General features: G+C 40.6%; 1 pseudogene; it reads right to left on the bottom strand.

Annotated features, from left to right (window-relative positions):
• Positions 1-10,053: 10,053 nt before the first annotated feature.
• Positions 10,054-10,830, bottom strand: LOC107308681 (annotated as a pseudogene).
• Between the last annotated feature and the right edge of the window lie 9,229 nt (positions 10,831-20,059).

Genomic DNA, 20,059 nt, shown 5'->3' with positions numbered 1-20,059 from the left:
GGAAGGAAGGAAGGAAGGAAGGAAGGAAGGAAGGAAGGAAGGAAGGAAGGAAGGAAGGAAGGAAGAGAGAGAGAAAAAGAGGGAGATCTGATCAATGTAAGTTTTAATGATACGAGTCAAAACATGGCACCAAATCTGACATTTTGAGTCTTTGCTATCTTTTATAGAAGTGTGTTAGTTACCACAGTAAATCAAATTTCAGTTTTAGGAGTCCTGTACTTTTCTTACACGAAAGTTTGACACTGCTGTCATGGTGACTGGAAGGATTTTGCCAGCTTTCAGTGGGAGTGGACTGCATCCATTGTGAAGCTCAATTCCCCAGGAGGTTCAGATATTATGTATGTGCAAGCTGCATGATACATTTCTATTCCATTTCTCTTCTCAAAACATTCAGCACATTGCCATCCCAGACAAGAATTTGAATGGCGAATGAAGGCAAGGGAAGCTCCATATTCTGCATTTTCTCTGGTAGCAGACAAAGACATTGTCTTAGGAGATAAATGGTCATTGCATGCACTTATTTCATAACTTCCAAGAAATCTAATGTCAGACTTACCTCTGAAATCTACCTGTTTTAGGAAACATGTAAATCATGTAATTCTGACTGCAGTTTTTCATATCCATCCTTAGATGCCTATCTAAGAAGAACTGGTTCAGGACTGTACTTCAGGGTGCACATCCTATTTCTGAACATTAGTGCAGCCATACTAAGTTTCTTCTACTTGTTCCACCTTGTTGACAAAGTGAGTCACTGCTACCAAAGTCTATGTCATACCAAGATAAGAACATAATCTATATGATTTGATGAAATGATATTTCATTTTACCAACCAGAAAGTTTCATAGTAGCCATGTAGATGCTCATGTGGAACTCATGAGAGATGTCCCTGCCCTTGAAGTGGGGGGGGTAGACAAAGTGATCATTACTGTTCCCTGCCAATCTAAACCATTTTGTGATTCTGTGAGGGCAAAAGCAGGGTATGGATGATGGCACTTGGTCTTGATAAAAGAAAACATGCCACTCACTTATTTAAAATACAACAAAGATATATATAGATATAGATAGGTATACATATATAGATTTTTAAATTATTATTATTGGTTGGTTTTTTTTTTTTTTAATTTTTTTTTTAATCCTGTCTTTTAAACTGAGGACTTTTCCTTCCCCACTGAGAAGCCATTCCTCCTCTCACTCCCTGAGATAAACAAGCACATGTCCTACTTCTTTTAACACAGATTGTTCTGACAGTTACAGCAACAACTAGGAAAGTCTTTATCTTCCATACTGTGATTGTTTCCATGGCCTATGACTGAAGATCTGGAAAAAGGTTAGGTTTTTATTTTCTGGATAGCTCTGTGAGACTTACCTCAGATTGCCCATGCAGTAGGAAAATACAGAACTGCTCCAGCCCTAAACAAATCTAAAGACAGTCAGTGCTCAAGCCTTCAGCATCCACATGCAGTGAGGGTTAAAGAAAGAGCTACATTTTCCACTGTCACATTGAAAGTGCAACTGCTGCCAGTCCCATCAGCTTTCACTGTAATTTTGTTTGTCTGCTGAGAGAGAATTTGTAAAAAAAAAAAAAAAAACAACCACATTTTAGGGTTTTTAGGAATTTTAGGAATTAGGAATTTTAGATTTTAGGAAGAATTAATAAGATTTTGTTTTGTTTTGTTTTTCAAGATCTGCTAATTATCCAAATTCCTAGCAGAAACTAGATTCAATGAAATCATTAGCACATGGAGTTTTGCTATCCTTGAAATAGCAGAGCCTTGACTTTCTGTCCAAGAGGCTTAACTGAACAACAAAATTTGTTTTTATTGTTCAGGATGAAGGATCAGAAACATGGTGTTTTGATTGGATGGTTATGGAACACCTCTATCCACCTATTCCTGAGGAAAGAACATGAATCTTAGTCTTCTGGCACGTGTGTTAATGAGTGATTACCAGCTGGTTCATGTTATATTTCTCCTTTCCACCCTCTCAAAACAGCTACAGAAATCCTCAAAAATCAGAAGAAGTCTATGACAACAGTTAATAAGTCTCTTCAAAACACTGAGGAATTCACATATAGCTCAGACTCTTTACTGGGGGAGTCTGTACGTCGTACCATGTGAAAATGGACTCATCGGATTAAGCAATCCTGTTGATTAAGTTCACATAGCAAAGGAAGGCCACAGTACTCCTGAATATGCTACAGCTTCAAACACTTTTTCTTTTCTTTATTTATTACTGGGCCTTTTTTCAGAAGGTCCTGCATTAGAGTAGGAGCTCAGTAGAGAATTAGTGGAGGTTAGGGCAAAAGGTGAGTTAGGACTAAAATGTAATTCCATAGTTTTCTTAAAATGATATTCTTTCCACTTCCAGCAGCCAAGAACAAAGTGAAAGTATATGCAGAAAGATACAGCACATCTGTAGTTTGCTCCCTTATTCTCAAGACAATAACTAGAGTGATTAAATTATTCAATGTAAACATAAAATAATCTGTCATAACAGAGTACTAAGGCTCAGATAGGTAAGTAAGCTTTAATCCCTTCTACATTAAAGTAATAACAATAGAAAGAAACATCTAACTGATTAAATGTTTTTAGGAATTCTATTCCCATTAGTTTCAATACAAAATACAATTAAAAATGAATGTGTATTGCAATCTGTACAGTGCTTAAAATGTTGTATTTAATCATTTTATTGCTGTAAATGTAACCATCATTTTCAGGAGCAGAGAACCTGAATTATGCCAAGGCAAATCTGTTCTGCACTTGACTTTCAATCTGATTTGCAGCAAGGCTCCAGCCTGGGATTAAGATCAACATCCAGGCATCTGGAACAGGTTGAAAGATAAAGAAAAATCCCTGTGTGTAAGATCAAGCAGCAAAAATGGGCAAGAAGGTGCAGCTTTACCCTTCAGCTGCCTCCAGGCTAATAGTAGGAAAATAGCCTAGTACTGAATAAATTAGTGTGGTTGGCACAATGGCTGCCTACACCACATCAGAATTTCTGATTAAATTTGAAACATTAACTTAAACTTGCTGATGTTTGGATCTTTTCCTTCAGATCAGAATTTCTGATGTAATTTGAAATGCCTACTTAACCTTGCTGTTCCTTGGATCTGTTCCTCATAACTGGCTACACATGCAGATGGGGTTTGCCTGATTGGATCTAGATGAAGGAACAAGACCATGAATTTTACAGCCTCTTCACCGTTTGACTGTAATCAGGTGCCAGCTTCAAACATCTGTCCTTTTCCAAGGCAACACTAAATGAAAGCAAAAAGAGAGGATATCTTTACTGGCATAAAGCCAGTGGCAAATGTGGTACAGTTTTTTAATACTAGACATTACTACAAAAGGAGCTTCCAAATTACCTGAAATTCAGAATCAGCACCAGATTCTCCATTTCACAGTGATGCACGGAACAGCCAAGGAGGGTCATCAGCAGCTGATGATGTCAAAGCAGTATGTCCTGTTCTCATCCACAATTACAGAATCATTTCAATAAAGGCAGTTGCCTCTGGTAAAAGATAAGATGTACAGAGAATTGTACACTGTTTCAATTGTTAGTGAGACACATGGAGATTTTAGCTGACTGTTAAATGGTTGTTAATCTTTTGGTTAGTTGAAAGAACATGTTATTTTCATACCTTATACCAACAAATATTGTTAAATATAATATCACAGAAAGTATTTTCCAGTTATCTTAAATGCTTAATAGCCTATCAAAATCTTTAACGAGTTAGATAATTAAGAAGTTATTTTAGATGCTTCTTAGATATTCTTGCATTTAGTTAGGCTTACAGGGACATATTTAAAAATTATTTTTGCTTGTAACATGTGCCTTCATCTATCAAATTTACTTTGTGGATATTTCAACACGGAAGAGGCACCCATCAAAGTCTCAAGACTCTTGCAGTGTAATTCTCTGGTAGACACCCAGCTCAGTCCAAGGCTATAGAAACCAAAGGAAGCTTAACGTTGATTTCATATAGCTTTGGCTCTATCAGTTTTCCTCTGATTTTAATTCTTAATATTATTATTTTCATGTGCAACTACGTTTAACCTCACAAAACATGAAAGAATCATAAATCATACTGTGATGAAAGAAGGCACATTTGTTGTGTTTAAAGCATCCATTCTTGTGAATATACAGAGATCAGTAAATTTTGACACTATCATTTAATGAGTAAAATAATATAAATTAATCTCTAATTATTTCCAGAGAAAAAGCCTACAGCTAAAATAATCTGAGTTTTGTTACCAGTTGCTGCATTGTATTCTACGTAGCATGTGTAATAGTTTTAACTAGGCTGCTGGTAAGATCCAAGGCACAGATTCTAGGCTATTTAGGTGCCTAATTTCTGCAACAATCTATAAAGTAACTCAGTCACTACAGCTTTCAGTTTGGGCATGCCTAAACCTGAAGAGCATTGATACCAGAGGGGAACCTGCAGTCTGAAGCTTAAGCAGTTTCACTTTTTATTGGATGCTCTATGACCGTTAAGTCCCAGGGCAGAAAATTGCAAGTAGTAGTACATCACTGGAGCACTGTAATACATGGGCCATAGGAAAAACAAAGAAAACAACAACAACAAAAAAGTAAAAATCCAAAAAGTTATAAGACTGAAAACAAACATTTCTTACAGGAGAACAGGAGATAAGTGGTTTGATCTTAGAGAAGCAGATGATAGGAATTTATACCAGTTCTCACATAACCTAAATATCAAAAGGAGAGGGATGCCAGCAAAAGAGTCATAAGCTGGTTCAGTTATTCCAATGACAACAGATTCAGCATATATGTAGGGTAACCTGCTTCGATTTGGAAAATACCACATCATTGTACCATCCTGCGGGTGACAGGTGATCACACCTCAAGTACTTCTCAAGTAGCTGAAAGCCTGACTTTGTTGTACTGGTTTCTGCTTTGCTGGTTGCCTTCCGGTGCTCAGGGAAACTTGGATTTTCAGGTCTTCTTCTGGCTGTCAAAAAACAAAACAAAACAAAACAAAACAAAAGCCATGCATATATCTCAATCATAGAATCAGAATGGCTTGAGTTGGAAGGGACCTTAAAGATCACTTAGTTTTAATGTCTCTTGCAAGGGCAAGTAACTGCTTAAAGAGGAAATAGGATTCAACCATCTGCTTGGTGAAGAAATTTTTCCTGATCCTCAGCCTGACCCTCCCCTGACACAGCCCCATGCCATTCCCTCAGGCCCTGTCCCTTAAAAATTCCACACCAATCAGCACTTCAATTTTAACAAACTGTATTTTTTTGGAAAAAAAAATACTTCCATCCAAAAAAATAACCACAAAAGTTAATCAAAATATTTCTCCTTTTCTTCACTATCAGAAAAGTGCTTTTGAAAACATTTATTCTCTGAAAGATAAAGTCTGAATTTCATTTATTTATTTCTTCTTTTAAAGAACAATCATTCTAAACTCAATTTATTTCTCATTGATTGGTTCTGTTCTAGTCTCAGTCCCCCTTCATTTAAAAGGAATTTAAAGTATTTCATTCTGCAAAGCTATTCTGTCAAAAAGGAAAAAAGGAAGTTTTTCTCACTTGCCATCAAATGTTCCATTAACGTAGCATTTATTCACCTTACAATCGTTTGTTTGAAATAGCTGTTGTGACAACAAATCACCGAGGTTAGATAGGAGGATAACAGCATATGTTTGAAGAATTAAAAGCTGCTAGGAGTTGCAAAACCCTCCTCACAGCAGACAAAATGTTTCTGCGTTTGTTTCCACATCATCATTTGATCTTTCTGTTCTCACAGTGAATCCTTGGTCCTTTAAGGCTTCTTTCTCTTAGGATTCAAATACAGATATTATAGAATCATAGAATCCTTTGAGTCGTAGGAGACCCTTAGAGGTCATCTAGTCCAACTCCCCTGCAATGAACAGGGATGCCTTCAGCTAGATCAGGTTGCTCAGAGCTTGGTCCAGCCAGACCAGCCTTCTCCATGGGCTGGGCATCCACCACCTCTCCAAGCAGCCTGTTCCAGTGCCTCACCATTCTTATTGTATCTTCCTTATATCCAGTATAAATCTCCCCCTCTTTTAGTTTGAAACCATTTCCTTGTCCTGTCCCAGCAGACCCTGTGAAAGAATCTGTCCCCTTCTTTCTTACAGCCTCCATTTAGATGCTGAAAGGTCACTCTCAGGTCTCCCAGAGCCTTCTCTTCTCCAGACCGAACAGCCCCAGCTCCCACAGCCTGTCCTTGTAGCCGAGATTTTCCATCCCTTAGATAATTTTGTGGCCCTCCTCTGGACACACTCCAACATGTCCACATCTCTCCTGTATGCAGTACTTCAGATGTGACCTTAAAGTGCAGAGTAGAGGGGCAGGATCACCTCCCTCACCCTGCTAACCACACTTTTGATGTCCAGGATGCAGTTGGCTTTCTGGGCTGTGAGAGCATATGTCCAGTTTGCAATCCACCAGTACTCCCAGGACCTTTTTGGCAGGACTGTGCTCCATCATTACATCCCTCAATTTGTACTGACATTGGGGGTTGCCTTGCACTTGGATTTGTTGAACCTCAAGATCTTCTCATAGGCCCACTGCTCCAGCCTGTCTAGATCTCTCTGAATGGTATCCCATCCCCCAGGCATGTCAGCTGCAACCCACAGCTTGGTGTTGTCCACAAACTTGCTGATAGTGTGCTCAATCCCACTGTGAATGTAATTGATGAAGATGTTAAAGAGCACTGGTCCTAGTACAGACCTGCTTGGGACACTGCTTGTGACTAATCTCTGTTTGGACATTTAGCCATCAACCCCTCTCTGGGTACACACTTGCAACTACTTCCTAATTAGGGCTCTCTCAAATCTTTGAATACTTCATCCATTGCCTGAGTGCTGCTTCACAGTGCTGGCAGAACCCAGGCTAAATATTCACAAGGGTTGGGCAGAACAATTGAATTTGCTGAGGATAACTGAACACTTACTTTCAGCCATCCATTCTGATGCTGGCTGGGTTTTCTTTACTATCTGCCAGCAGAAAATTGGCCCAGAACACCCACTTCATACAGCTGTAAGGACACATTCTTTTCTCCAGACAAAATCTGATATGTGATTGTCTGAAAGCTCCAGGACATGTTGGCACCTCAGACATCAGTCTCCAAGTTTACTGTGGCTAGGTCTGATATCATCTAATACAAAACATCTCCACCTAATCTCAGCAGCCTTCTTCATTTCAGTTGCCTGCACAAACACAAATAGAATTCCATAATCAGACACCTTGCTGGGCAGTGCTCTTATACCTAACTGATGGGCCAGTCAGGCTCCAGCTGATTTTCTGATGTTTTCTACAACTGGAAAGGAATCTGACCAAGATGATAAGTACTGTCTTACTGAATGCCTATTATTAGTTGCTGGCTTCTTTCCTTACCATGAATTGCTTGGCTTTCCTACACACAACTGTGATGGCCAGGAAGAATTGCATGTTTCATGGTCATCCTTACTGGGAGAGAACAAAGACAGTGCTGGTGCTGAACTGATGCACTTAGTGTCTATTTAATAAGATAAAACAAGGATCTTACACATTGCATTTAATTCAGGCACAGGCTTACCTTACAAAGTTAAATTCATCTCTCTCCAAATAACAATACCTGGCACTCCCAAGGCAGCACTTTCTCCAATAGTGTTAATAAGATCTTGTTACAGTGTAAAGAGATCACTGTCAGGCTAACTCAGCATTTCACAGGCTTTCTAAAGCAATCCAATGGTTATTTATGTATCGGTTCGCTGTTTTACTGTTTTCTTTCTATACTGGTTCCTGTAAACTATATTTGTATTGTGGCTCAAGATTTGCTGTCTAGAGTACAAAGATTATTAAATATAAGTTGATTCTTGCAAGCAGATACAGCCTGAGATGTTGGTAATAAGCAAGTGAATAAACACTGGGAAAAGAGTGCATTTTAATTCACTTTGATGCAAAATGTAATTGTAATTATTTGACATCTCATCATTACTAAAACCAACTAAAATCTTCTAATTAAAGAGGGATTCTTAACACAAGAATTCCCAGAAGCATTCCATCAATTCTGTTTTTGCTGATAAGGAGAAGGAGGGAGCCATTCTGCTCTGGTAATCAGCTGTTTTCCGGTCCCATTCCAATTTGAAAGCTGTAATTCCAAAGGCATGCACTGTTCACAGTACTTGCCCTAGAAGCTCACAGCTTCTTATAAAAAATCTTAGAAAATGTTACTCTAAAAAGGCACACACTACAGGAGGGGGAATGTTGGCACTGTACAACATTAAATGAAAGAGGAAATGCAGCACTTGGAAAGTCTTAATAATTCCAATTTGAGTTTTCATGCTCTTTGTGTGTTTGTTTCAAAATGATGTCTTTCACTGTGTTTTTTTACTTAAATTGCAGGCCCTAAGAGCATGTGGTGCATGGATCTTTTTATCCCCAATTTGACCAGTAATTAAGGATCAGCAACAAGTAAAACACTGTGCCACAAGCACTGAAGATGAAAGACTGTTGATACACAAGTGAATCCCTAGATGTCACCACAGTTTTAAGGGAGGCTGAAGACCGGGTTACATAAAATAGAAAAGGTTCATGGGAATTGGCTGCTTAAGGGGAAAAAAAGGGCAGAAACTGGGTGTAAGTGAGTTAAACACCAGCCTGCAGCAGTTCTTGACACCCTTCTATCTTCTTGTAAAGCTAAGGAAGCGTGAACTGTATAAAACCACCAAAGCAAGTGTCTTGATCCTTCAAGTCTAGCTAGGAGCCAGGTGAGCAAGTAAATCTTTAGCTTTGCGGCACACCTCATCCTGAGCAATCCACATCTGTCATAGTTAGGTCAAGAAAGTAGATAGGTTTTAGAAAGGAAACTCCCTAACTCAAAATAATTGCCCAAGGAGAAGATGGCACAGACAGCCAGAGGTACAAAATAGTATTTTCCATCATCACTATGTTTTGTCCAGATGTAAACTGCATTTTTTCCATAGTCTGCCACTTGATTCAGCTGTTATACTCAGTAAATCAATAATACAACCTGTGGATGACCGTAGAATGTATATTAATGGTAGGTTTTGCTCCTCTCCCCCGGCCCTATCCAGATATACAATGCCCTACCTTTGTTTTGAGATCCTTTCCCATCCCCAACAGATAACAAGGACATTGCCTCACAACACACAAAGAGGCCCAAAGCCAGGCCTTCAGCAAAGGAAAGGCACCTGCATTCCAACTGAACTGTAGCAGGTGATGGCAATTTTAGAGAAGTAATAGGACCTAACAGAGGGAGTAAATTCTTATTCCCAGTTTAGCTGCTATGTACTTTGCTGAAGAGCTGAAAATGGCCTTTAAAAAGTGATTATGGCTCATTTACTCAACTCTGAAATACACAATTTGAGACCTGCTGGTATAGCAGGAGAATGAAACCAGGGTTGTAACAGAAGGGTTCTGCTGCTTTTTCACGCAAAATCTGCTGTCTTCATGGAATTTTTGAGTGGCTGTCCACAATTAAGTAAAGAAGAACTGCATTAAGGCATTGCTCTTGGAAATATTTATGTGTACTTGAGCTGATGAGAGCAGTACTCATTGCTTCTGGTGCACTATTTTTCTATCCCAAGGTAGGAGTGAAAATAAATGACATGTTTTGAGATGGAGAAATGCAGAAAGGCTCCTGGTTTCAATATCAAACCTGAGCAATTTTCTAAGTTGTAACAGTGAACAGGCTGGTAACATCTTTTCCTCAATTTCTTTTCTATAAAAGGGCAGCTATCTGGGGATTAGTTAGTGATTGCATACCTGAGCAGAAGAAAGTACATCAGAGAGGATTAATGTATTAACTTCCTCCTGCATACTACATCAGATTGGTGAAATCCTTTTAATCCATTCAAATGCATGTTTGAGTATAGCATAGTGATGAACTAAAGAGAAAAGTATTTTAGACTGCATTTTTTTCTTCAAAATGTTGAGCTCTTTAAGCATGGATACAACTAGCAGAGTTGGCTCAAGATGGAGGTTTTCCGTCTCAGTGTACTACCTGCAAGAATGGTTTGAACATAAATGAAGCCCACAGTGTTCCAGCAAGAGCTTACAACAAATAGCAATAACAAAGGTTTTCTCTATAACCTAGACAACTATGCACAAATATGGAGAAGGCATAACCTTGGGATGTCATGGAGAAAATCCTTATGGATTCATCAGCTGAGAAAAAATGCCAAAAGATTTAATGTTTCCAAGTTATCAATGCCAGTGAAAGGATACAAGGATGCACTTCTATCCCAGAGCCAGGAAAGTTGATTTTCCTCAAAGCTTCACTCTCTGGGCAGGAACCAGTGCAGTTCTGATCACAGAAATTGTAATTATATGGTCAGGGTATAAATAATAACCCCACACGACCTTTGGCTTGTTTTCTACTCCTATTGCGATTGTTTCCCCATTAAAGGTTTTGCACTTTCTTCAAAGGAAAGTCTGGCTAAATGTTCAGCATCAGCTGCTGAAATATTCTCTTCCATGTCAGAAATGAATTCTCTGTACTTTCTCCTGTAAACACTTTCTGCATCCCAGTTGTAGGCCCACTGAGTCTCCAGTGCTCCCAATCCATGGCTGTTGATCCATAGAAGTTCTTAGCTGGAATGTTATAGTTAATATCACAGCTGGCTTTCTCCAGATGTTTGAAAACAGAAGATCTGGGGTAGGCCACCATTAACAGCAATTTCCTGTGGTGCATCCCAGGGATATAACCAAGCTCATTAAAATAAAACATGTTGAAGATCCTCCCCTTTGCTTTAGTTAATGTGCTCCCAGTCATATAAAACATTTTCAGGTTCAGCACTAGGTTGTATCTCGGGCTGCAGAAGCCTTTCATTGTGTATTGGGCAGCCATCAAATGTTTCTTTTCCAGAACTGGTGGTCAGACTAGTTTTGCAGCAAGAGAAGTCCAGATGAGTGTTATGCACACTCAAGTCAGGGGCTGAAATGTGTGTAATGCTTAATAGTATCCCATTTTCAGACAGTACTTTATGACTTAAAAGACAACATTACACAGATCTTCTAGTTTGTAAAACATAACAGAAGAGGCATCAATACTTACTCCATATATAGCTGTGTCTACCATGCTAAGAAATATAGAATAAACAAAGCAGGCACAAGCTAATTCATACAAAGGGATAGATTTTCAGATGTGGTACCCCAGAGTAAGTCTGTGCATCAGCTTGTCTCATCAGTTTAGATCTTACTGAAATCACTAAGGATCACCATCCTGTGGGTCCCAGGGTGTTTTAGTGGCTGGGACTATATAGTTGAAAAGATGGATAGATAAATGGTTTCTTATTTTCAAGCTCTCGAAGTAATAAGGGCAACTATAAAATCAAACCTTAGCTTCTATCACCGTCTTCATAGCTTTGTGAATGCCCCTGACCTGTCTAGTGCAGTGTCAGATAGAGATACTCCAAATAGCTCTAAACAAGCATACGTATTTCATTGTTACTGTGCAGTACCATAAAGGGATGCAAGTTCAGACCCCTGACAGCAATAAAGCAGATCCATGAAAGCTTGCTCTGAGCTATTTATTAGCCTGGCTGCACTATCACATTGAGCTAGTGCCTTCCAGACCAGCTGTGATAGCTCTGCACTGCACTGCATTGTGCAATGTGGACTTTGATGCCAAAGCCTGAGACCACTTTCATGAACAGAATCATTAGTCACATGATCACTGCTTTTTATGTTTGCGTTAGTCCAGAAAGAAACCAGGCAAAGAGCAAAATATGTGTATATAAGAAGGATGGAGGAAAAGAGAAAAAGTGAGAGAAAGAGGGGGAACCATGGAGATCCCAATCAACCCATCAGAAAATAATTAAATAAATAAATAATCAGCATCTGATTATTGGTATGCCTGGACTCCATTAGATCAGTGAGCCTGAGTTTAATACTAAAGAGTATAAAAACCACAAAGAGCTTACAGTGTTTGGTACGTCTGTAATGTAATAGATTGTTAAGCTGTAATAGTGTCTTTGTGTCTATTCTCTGTGATGCACACAGTAAGTGATTTTTGCTGTAAAGACATGTCAAAGGTACATAGAGTGAGCCTCCCTGTGTGGCTAGCACTGCCACAGCTTCCTCTGCTTCGCTTTCCCATTAGAACAGATGTCACCTTCTTCCTTTTATGCATCCTCCAACCCCAGGCTTCCTCTGTGTTCAAAACTCTGAGGGCATCCTGCACAGCCATACAACCAGGTATCACAGATGATCATGGGTTTGCATTTGAGTCCCACCTCTTCCTTCTTCCTTGCCTATCTCTTCATTTCTTCTGGGACTGTGACTCACTGGAAGTGTGAACCTTGGGTTTCACATGGGCAGCCAGATGGTTACATGTACTAATGGGAGCAGGAAGTGCATTCATACCAGGTAAGTGTTATCCTTTCCTTATCTCAAACCAGAAAATAGAAAATCAATCAGATATATCTGTGTACTTGAGGTACTTTTGTAGACCTCTCCACACTCCTGTTTCCTTGCTATTTTAGGATAGGGCTACCACAACTTAATTTCAGGTACCTGGAAAAAAAAAAACAAACCAAAAATAAATAAATAAATAAATAAAACAAAAAACACAACGCATCAATGTCTAAGGCAGCCTAGGTACTTGTAATATGCTATGGATGGTTTCAGGACGGTCATCTGATGTCCTTCCTGCTCAGCACCATCACTGAGCACCGCGCTTGGATTTCACAGAGAATCAGAGCTGCAAGAAAATCCTGCCAGAGGGCAGCAAAACACTACAATTATTTTTTCTTGAATAGCAGCTTGCAGTTTTAAACTGCAGTATTAAGTTTGCCCTGTGAGCACTGTGCCACATCCTGCCCCTCTGTTCCCCTTCTGTTCCTGCCTGGAGTGGGAGGTGTGGGCAGCAGGGCTGGGCACAGCCCTGGGAGATGCACAGTAGGTTTCAGTGAGACCTTCCCACACAGGGCCTGTACATTTGATTTTTGCAGGCAAAGTCACGGCAAGCAGAAGAAACATTTGCTGTGGGGGACTTTAACGGAAAGATATTTGTGGCTGCTGCATTGTTAAGGAGGAAGCCATTGCCATTTCATATTCCTGTGTGAGCACATGGTTGGCTTCTGACCCCATCCTGCTGGCAACATTCAGCCACCACAGGCACACACACACTCCAGCAGGAGCAGGCTCTCCAGTCATTGTTTTCAGCACACAGAAAGGAAGTTCCATGCCCAGGATCTTCCTCAGTATTTCTCCCTTCACCTGGCTCATCCAAAATGACATTACACACTGAAACATTCTCCAGTTTTTGCTTTCATTTGTATCTATCCTAACTTACAGAAAGCAGGATGAGTGTACCCAATTCTACCCCTTCTGCTGATAATATTTCCTTCTGTAAACTATGCCAGTATAGAGGCACATCCTGGTGTCCAGCTGACTGAGTGCCCAGTGAGCAGCCATTCCCAGCAGAGAGCAGAAAGTGGGAGATATATGTCTTTATTGGACAGCACACAGCTCTTGCTAGGAGTAGTGAAACTGCCTTAAAAAGGATGGCTCAGAACTGGATGGATGTATGAGGTATTAATTGAACCAGGTCACAGAAGACTGCTGAAAATAAAGAACTGACTTAATGATAAAGAAAAGCGTTCATCAAATTAAATGAACTCCACATGTCTGTACCCCAGTTAATCTAGGGCAGAGAGATGTGCTTTCAAACCTTGGCATTTGTCTTGCAACAGGAATGTTATAAGTGACGTTACACTATTCGTATAAAGGGATTAGAAAAAGTACAAATGATGACAAAAGACAGCGATTTTTTCTACTTTCTTGTTAACATTGTTACTCAGGATGACACTGACTCAGCATAACCTTGATGGCCTACAGCAGGCTTCCTCAACAGGCCACCAGTCACTAAACATCCTTATCAAAGACATGCATAGTTTATAAAACAATTGTTTTCACGCCCCTGAGATCTAATTCACTCCCTGGATTTTTACTGAATAATCCTTCTATTCACTTTTTATCAACAAAGCTCAAGATGATAAGCTCAGAAGTCTGATGAGCTGGAACAAATTTTGCCTGCTTTAAGTCATGCTGTCAGAAATGAGCCTTGCTTGCTGTGCTTGATCTGGATTTGGAAGCGATATGCTCAGAGATGCCCATAGGTCAGTGATGAAGGAAATGAGGGAGATGACCCTGAAAACTCCAGGGCTTGCAGCAGCCTCGAGAAGGACAGAACAGGAGGATGCATTGCTGCCAGCTCTTCCTTCCTTAATAAGGGTGGGGGCTCATTAGACCACTGAGTGTGTCCTTTGGCTATTTGCCTAGATGAGATTTTGCAGAGTATCTCTGGTCAGTAAAGGCAGGGGAATATGCAGCATAATGATTAATAAAAATGGAGCAGGATCTCATTATCTGACTGACTCCGTGGCACTGATGACTGGCTATAGCTGAGATTCAAGCCATTTTAGCACAGTGCTTCACTGATCCTGATGAAGGTGTTGAATCCTGAGCATTGTGAATGACCATGGGACATTTTACAGTGTTTTGAAGCCTGGATAGGGCACCTTCCAGTATGAATATTGCAGCAGAGCTATTTCCCACAGCACATTTGAGGAACAAGCTGTAAAAAGCATCAAAAGCTCTAAGTCAGCATTGTAACACACCTATAGCACATTGGAATATAGGCCCTGATAGCAATTTTGCAGTAAAGTTTAATCTGTTAAGAGGAAAGTTTGGGACTGTTGGACAGAGGGGAGCAGAGCTTAGCAAACAAGACACCAGCTGTGTGTGCCCTGATATCTCACCTTGTTTTGCTGCCACAGTGGAACTTTGTTGCTATCTACTGTAAGAGCATTTGCATTCTGGTGATCTGCTAGACAGATGGAGTCCTGAATATCAAATATGAAGAAAACTTATCAAGTGCCCTCATGCCATTTACTTTTTTTCCACTTTGTGCTGCATAGCTGTCTCTCATCTGTAGACAATTACACCTGACAGTATTCCAGCCTGGGAGATGAGGCTCACAGCCCTAGCAAAGAGGCAGCTGGTTTGATGGTTTGATTTAATGGCACTCTGAAACATCCATATAATCAGTCTTTATGCTTAGCTCTGTGATGCCATTAACCAGATGCATTTCTGGCATATACTGAAATAATCAAAAGGCTTTTCTGGCCTAGGTCCAGCCTGGCTAAGCTCCCCTTTGCTTCAAGTCTAAAGGTTTTCAGTACCTCCCTTTGCCTTTGCACTCAGAGCTATATTTTGGATGCTGATGTTGTAGAATAAATATAATGCCCTGAATCCTAAAATAGCCTGAGCGGTAGGCATTTCTATCACATTGTCTTCATGTGATAGTGCATTAGAATATTGTAAAGATCATACCATGTGCAAAGCAAAGGAGTTGCACATTTTTTGAGGATACATCAGCTTCTAGATGACTGTGGTCAGAAGGGAGCTTAAACTAACTCCTAGGACACCCAGGTTTCCTGTAACACTGCTTGTTTATGGACCAAATGTGGTCTTTTTGGCATGTCATCATTCTCTTTTTCCTGTGTTTCTAACACTAATAGCAAATACCAACAGATGAGCGCTATGGTTCTATTATGAAATTCCTTGCAGTCTATTTTCCTAATTCAATTGTAAGGTAAGTCATGACTGAAAGACAAAAATAAATAGTGCTGAATGTTCTGATCATTCTCGCAGAAATAAAACAAAAGGTTACCCTGCACAACGGGAGGGAGCTACTTTTCCTCCCACCAAGTTTCCTGCAAGCCCAGCAGAGTTTCTTTGCATTTACACTGGGGTAAGATCAGACCCCTGGACTGTGCAGAACACCCCCCCACACACAGCAGTGATTCCAGCTTGTACCCAGCACCCACGAGTTCAGGCGACATTCCTTTCTTCCCACTCCTACAGAATAACTGTAATGCAACAGCAAGAACTTTAAAAAGCGTTTGATTCATTCCCAACCCCCCCAGCTGAGTATTTTATTTGAACTAAATGTTATTGTTGGAGGAAACGCAACAATTCAGTGCTGCCAGTGCAAGAGATTATTGCAATTATTTTAAGACTGGAGTCGTGTAAACCTTCATAAGCCTCATGTAGGGGTTGAATTCGAACAGGGGACTTTGAACAAACCTAATGAGCCTCAATCTGTGGTGATGCCCCAGTGCAGCCTATCCATCATCTGCAGCCATATGACCTGCTGCTTTTTAGAGTATTTCAAGATATTTGCTATTTTAAGAAATTACTGCAGACCATCCTTGTAGCAGCTGGTGGGTGCTAGGAACAAATGGACCAGTGCCAGCCTGAAAGAAAAAATTTGAGGATGAACAAAGCACGCATGAATATTTCATGTATGATTTTCAGCTACTGTAAATCATTGATCATACACCATCTTACATCAGATGGCGTTGTGCCCCTACAGGGGCACAAGATATATAGGAGATTGCATTCTGGAAAATCACAGATTGAGTACTTGCAATCAAAAGCAGGGTAATGACCACTCCAGTTAGCAGCTTCACTGCAATCAGGTCAATTTATTATCAGGACTTGAACCAAGTGTCCTCCAAGCTAAGTACTGCTGCTGAGGTACGAGTGCAGCAACATGTAAGTTCCTTCCAGACCAAGATACGTCAGTGCCTGAATTGCTACAGGGGCCCAGGAAGAGTTTGACTTATTCTTTCTCCTTCTAGACTAAAAACAACTGATATTTGTCTAAATTCCACAAAACAAAGTTCAGTGCAAAGACTTAAGAAGAGCACTTGTCTGTGGAGTTTTCACAGAGCTTCAGTTCGTGCTTGTTCAAATTAAACTCAGTGTGGTCATCACCACTGGCTCAAGGACTTTGTGGGACCTTTGTGCATTACTCTGTTCCACCAGTGGAACTCTCCATGGACATACAAGTGACAGTGCAGCAAGGCACCACAGCCATCTTGTACCCGGCTCCCACTGCAGCCTGGTGAGGGTGATGAGAGGTGGGAGGATGGTCAGAGGTAACTGTTTTACTGTGTCCTGCAGGCAGAAAAGAAAGAAAAGATTTTGCAGTTCACTGTCACTCTGCATGGTGAGATATACACAGCTATATAAGGTGGAAGGGTCGGGGGATGGAGGAACAGATTAGAAATGGGAGTAAATGGCAAATGTCAGCATGGGAAAATGTGCACATCATCCTTGTACATCACTGCCCTTACTGCAGTCAGAGACTGACATGTTGGCTCCGTAGGGTTTCCATAGCATAACAGTCTCCTACCTGAGAGGAAACACTGGGCAAATGGACCTGCAGACAAAGTGCGAAGCAACTTCATTAAGGACTAAGGAAAATGCTCTTTTTTTTTTTTTTTTCCTGTCTCAGAGCCCAGCATTTGAAGGAGCAATGTAAAAAATGCTCTGAATAATTTGCTGTCTAATCTACTGGGAAGTTTATTACTATCGTCCAAACAAATGTCATTTTTCCACAAGCTGCCCAAAGATGTCAGACTGCTTGGCTGTCTGAGGAGAAAAAGCAGAAGCGATACTCTGGGCTGCTTTGCTTCTCACAGGCAGTAGTCAGTGCCTTAAATAAAAACCAGAAGAATCTATGCTGTAATGGAAAAATGAGAAAGGAGCTCTGCCTCTCTCAGAGAAAACGGGCTGCCAATGTGATAAAATATCATCCTAGGCAAAAAATAAAGGTCTAAAAAGACCGTTTCTGTTGTTGAAAGAGGAGCCGCTGTATGAGAGAAATTTAAGATATTGGCCCTTGAAATTACAGAAGTCTGCTTATTTTTAGCTTTTTAGATGCTGTCAGCTTCCTGTATAAACGCGGTTACATAATGGACATAATCTGCACCTCAGCAGGGCCATATGTGCCAAGCTATAAGGTTACGCAACAGCCTACGGCTCCTTCCCATGAGACAGAACACAAAGAAAGCCTAGTCTCTCTCCACACTGCTCTGCTCCTTCTGGGGCAAAGTCAGATGTGCAGACAGACACATGTGTCACAGCATGCACACACTGATGTTCATTCATACATACACACGTGTATATTAACACACACAGAGCCCCTTGCTTTCTTATTACCTGTTGAAAAGAATATTCACTGAATCATAGAACAATCATAGGCAACCCTAACAGGGGATATACAGCTGTGATGCAGCTATTAGAAGCAGCAGAGTTAAACCCCAAACACACACTGACTTTCTGAAGCTACCAAATAGTTCCCCCTTTCCTAATTTGACCTCTAAATGCTCCTTATTGTTGCATGCAGTGGTATGTGAAGAACGTGAAGTGCATCTGCTGAGCGAGAACAAGCTCGTGGTTTTAAGCTCATTAAGCAGTGTGCGGCATTGTTTTTCTCTGATTATTTTTTAAGACGAGATTTTGATCTTTGAGAAGCCGTACAGTTCCCGGGCTGTATCACTCTTCGAAGAGTACAAAACTACATCACTTCCACCTTATTTTTAGAGTAACCTCTGTTTGAAAATACTCCCGCTCTGAGTCTGGCACAGATTGACGGGAAATTGCTTTTCCTGTAACGTAAACACAGGCAGAATTGTGCCTGCCACAGTGAAATGAAACACAGAAATGCTGGGAGAGTTACATTCAGCCAGCAAGACTTTCTCTTCTTAAATACTCAGTGGCAAAATGGGACTTCAGAAAGCATAAATTATTATTATTAAATATTAATATTATTAAACATAACATTCACATTCTCTGATTTTCACTGTTCCAGGTGAGGTTCATGCCCTGACTTTCAGATCTGGTGAGGTACCCACATCTGGGCTGTTCATGGGGATCCAGCTCTTCCGTGAGACCAGAGGGTGCCCCAGCTGCCCAGTGCACCTTCCTTGGGCCACATGCTTCCCCATGTCCCACACAGAGCACCTCAGCTGCTCCAAGAGCTGATCATGTGATGTGGACCTCCATGAGATGGGCTGGGTGAACCACAACTGATACTGCCGCCTTCCTACCAAGGGTAATTATTCATGGTATATTGTCCTAAGTGGCAATACAATGTTTGCAGCATTACTACCACTTCCCTATGGGTTTTGCCCACTTCCTTAGCCTGGGCTCAGTCACAGTGTGAGTCAGATTGAGGAGTTAATCCAGCTTTAAAAACATGCACTGTGGGGACTATCTATATTTATTAATTTTTGAGCTGGGTGGTTTCCCATCCCAGAGCACTGGAGGCACCCAAACAGACGTAAGGGGAGAACACACAATGATACAAACATGAGAGGGAAAGAAAAGGTTGGGAGTGGGAAGAAGATGTCGGTGTAGCCTATATCTGATATTGATGTCAAACTGAGACTGCAGCCCCATTCATCAGCCCATTAGAATAGGGTAAAACAAAATGAATCCTAGCCTTTTCTTTAGTTGCTCAGAACATGCAGCCACATTTTGTAGGATATGCACTGCCCAGGGAGGTGGTGGAGTCGCTGACCATGGGGGTGTTCAAGAAACATTTGAATGTTGTGTTGAGGGATATGATTTAGCTGGGAAGTATTAGTGATGGTTGGACTGGATGATCTTCTAGGTCTTTTCCAACCTTGATAACTCTGTGATTCTGTGATTCTGTGATATCATACCCAACTGAAGTAGCTCTATTTCTTTCTTGTTATATGGCATTCCTAATGGTCATTTAAACTTTGTAAAATTGTGGGTTTTTTTGCATTTCTAGACATGGAAAAGAGATAGTACTCAAAAATGGAAAGCTCTTATGGGTGACCATGTGGGTGACCTAAAGCATATTCATCCAGTTGGCTTAAGGGTTGGGATGGATTTGAATCTGGGAGCTGTGGTGCAGCTCAAGCAAATTGCCATTTGACTTCAGCAAGAGCTGCAGAGGATAGTTTGGGCTCCTTGGTCTACATGAAAACTCTCCCTCATCAACCTATGTTAAAACACCCAGCCCTGGAGCAAAGAGGTTGTGGGTCCTTTTTGAAGCTTCTACATGAATCCTGCTACCATGTTATTCAACTGTTTTACTCAGGTAAAATTTCTACTGTAAAGGCAAAAGGTTTATCTGCTTAAAATGTAAGTAAATAAGCTGATCAAAAAGAAGGGGCTACTAAAAAAATGTTAAATGCCTGGAGCTCTTTCAGAAGGACTGGGACATGAAC

The sequence above is a fragment of the Coturnix japonica genome, chromosome 1 (genome assembly GCF_001577835.2).
Source record: "Coturnix japonica isolate 7356 chromosome 1, Coturnix japonica 2.1, whole genome shotgun sequence".
NCBI lineage: Eukaryota > Metazoa > Chordata > Aves > Galliformes > Phasianidae > Coturnix > Coturnix japonica.
The sequence above is the reverse complement of the archived record's forward strand: the minus strand, read 5'-3'. Positions and strand labels throughout refer to the sequence as shown.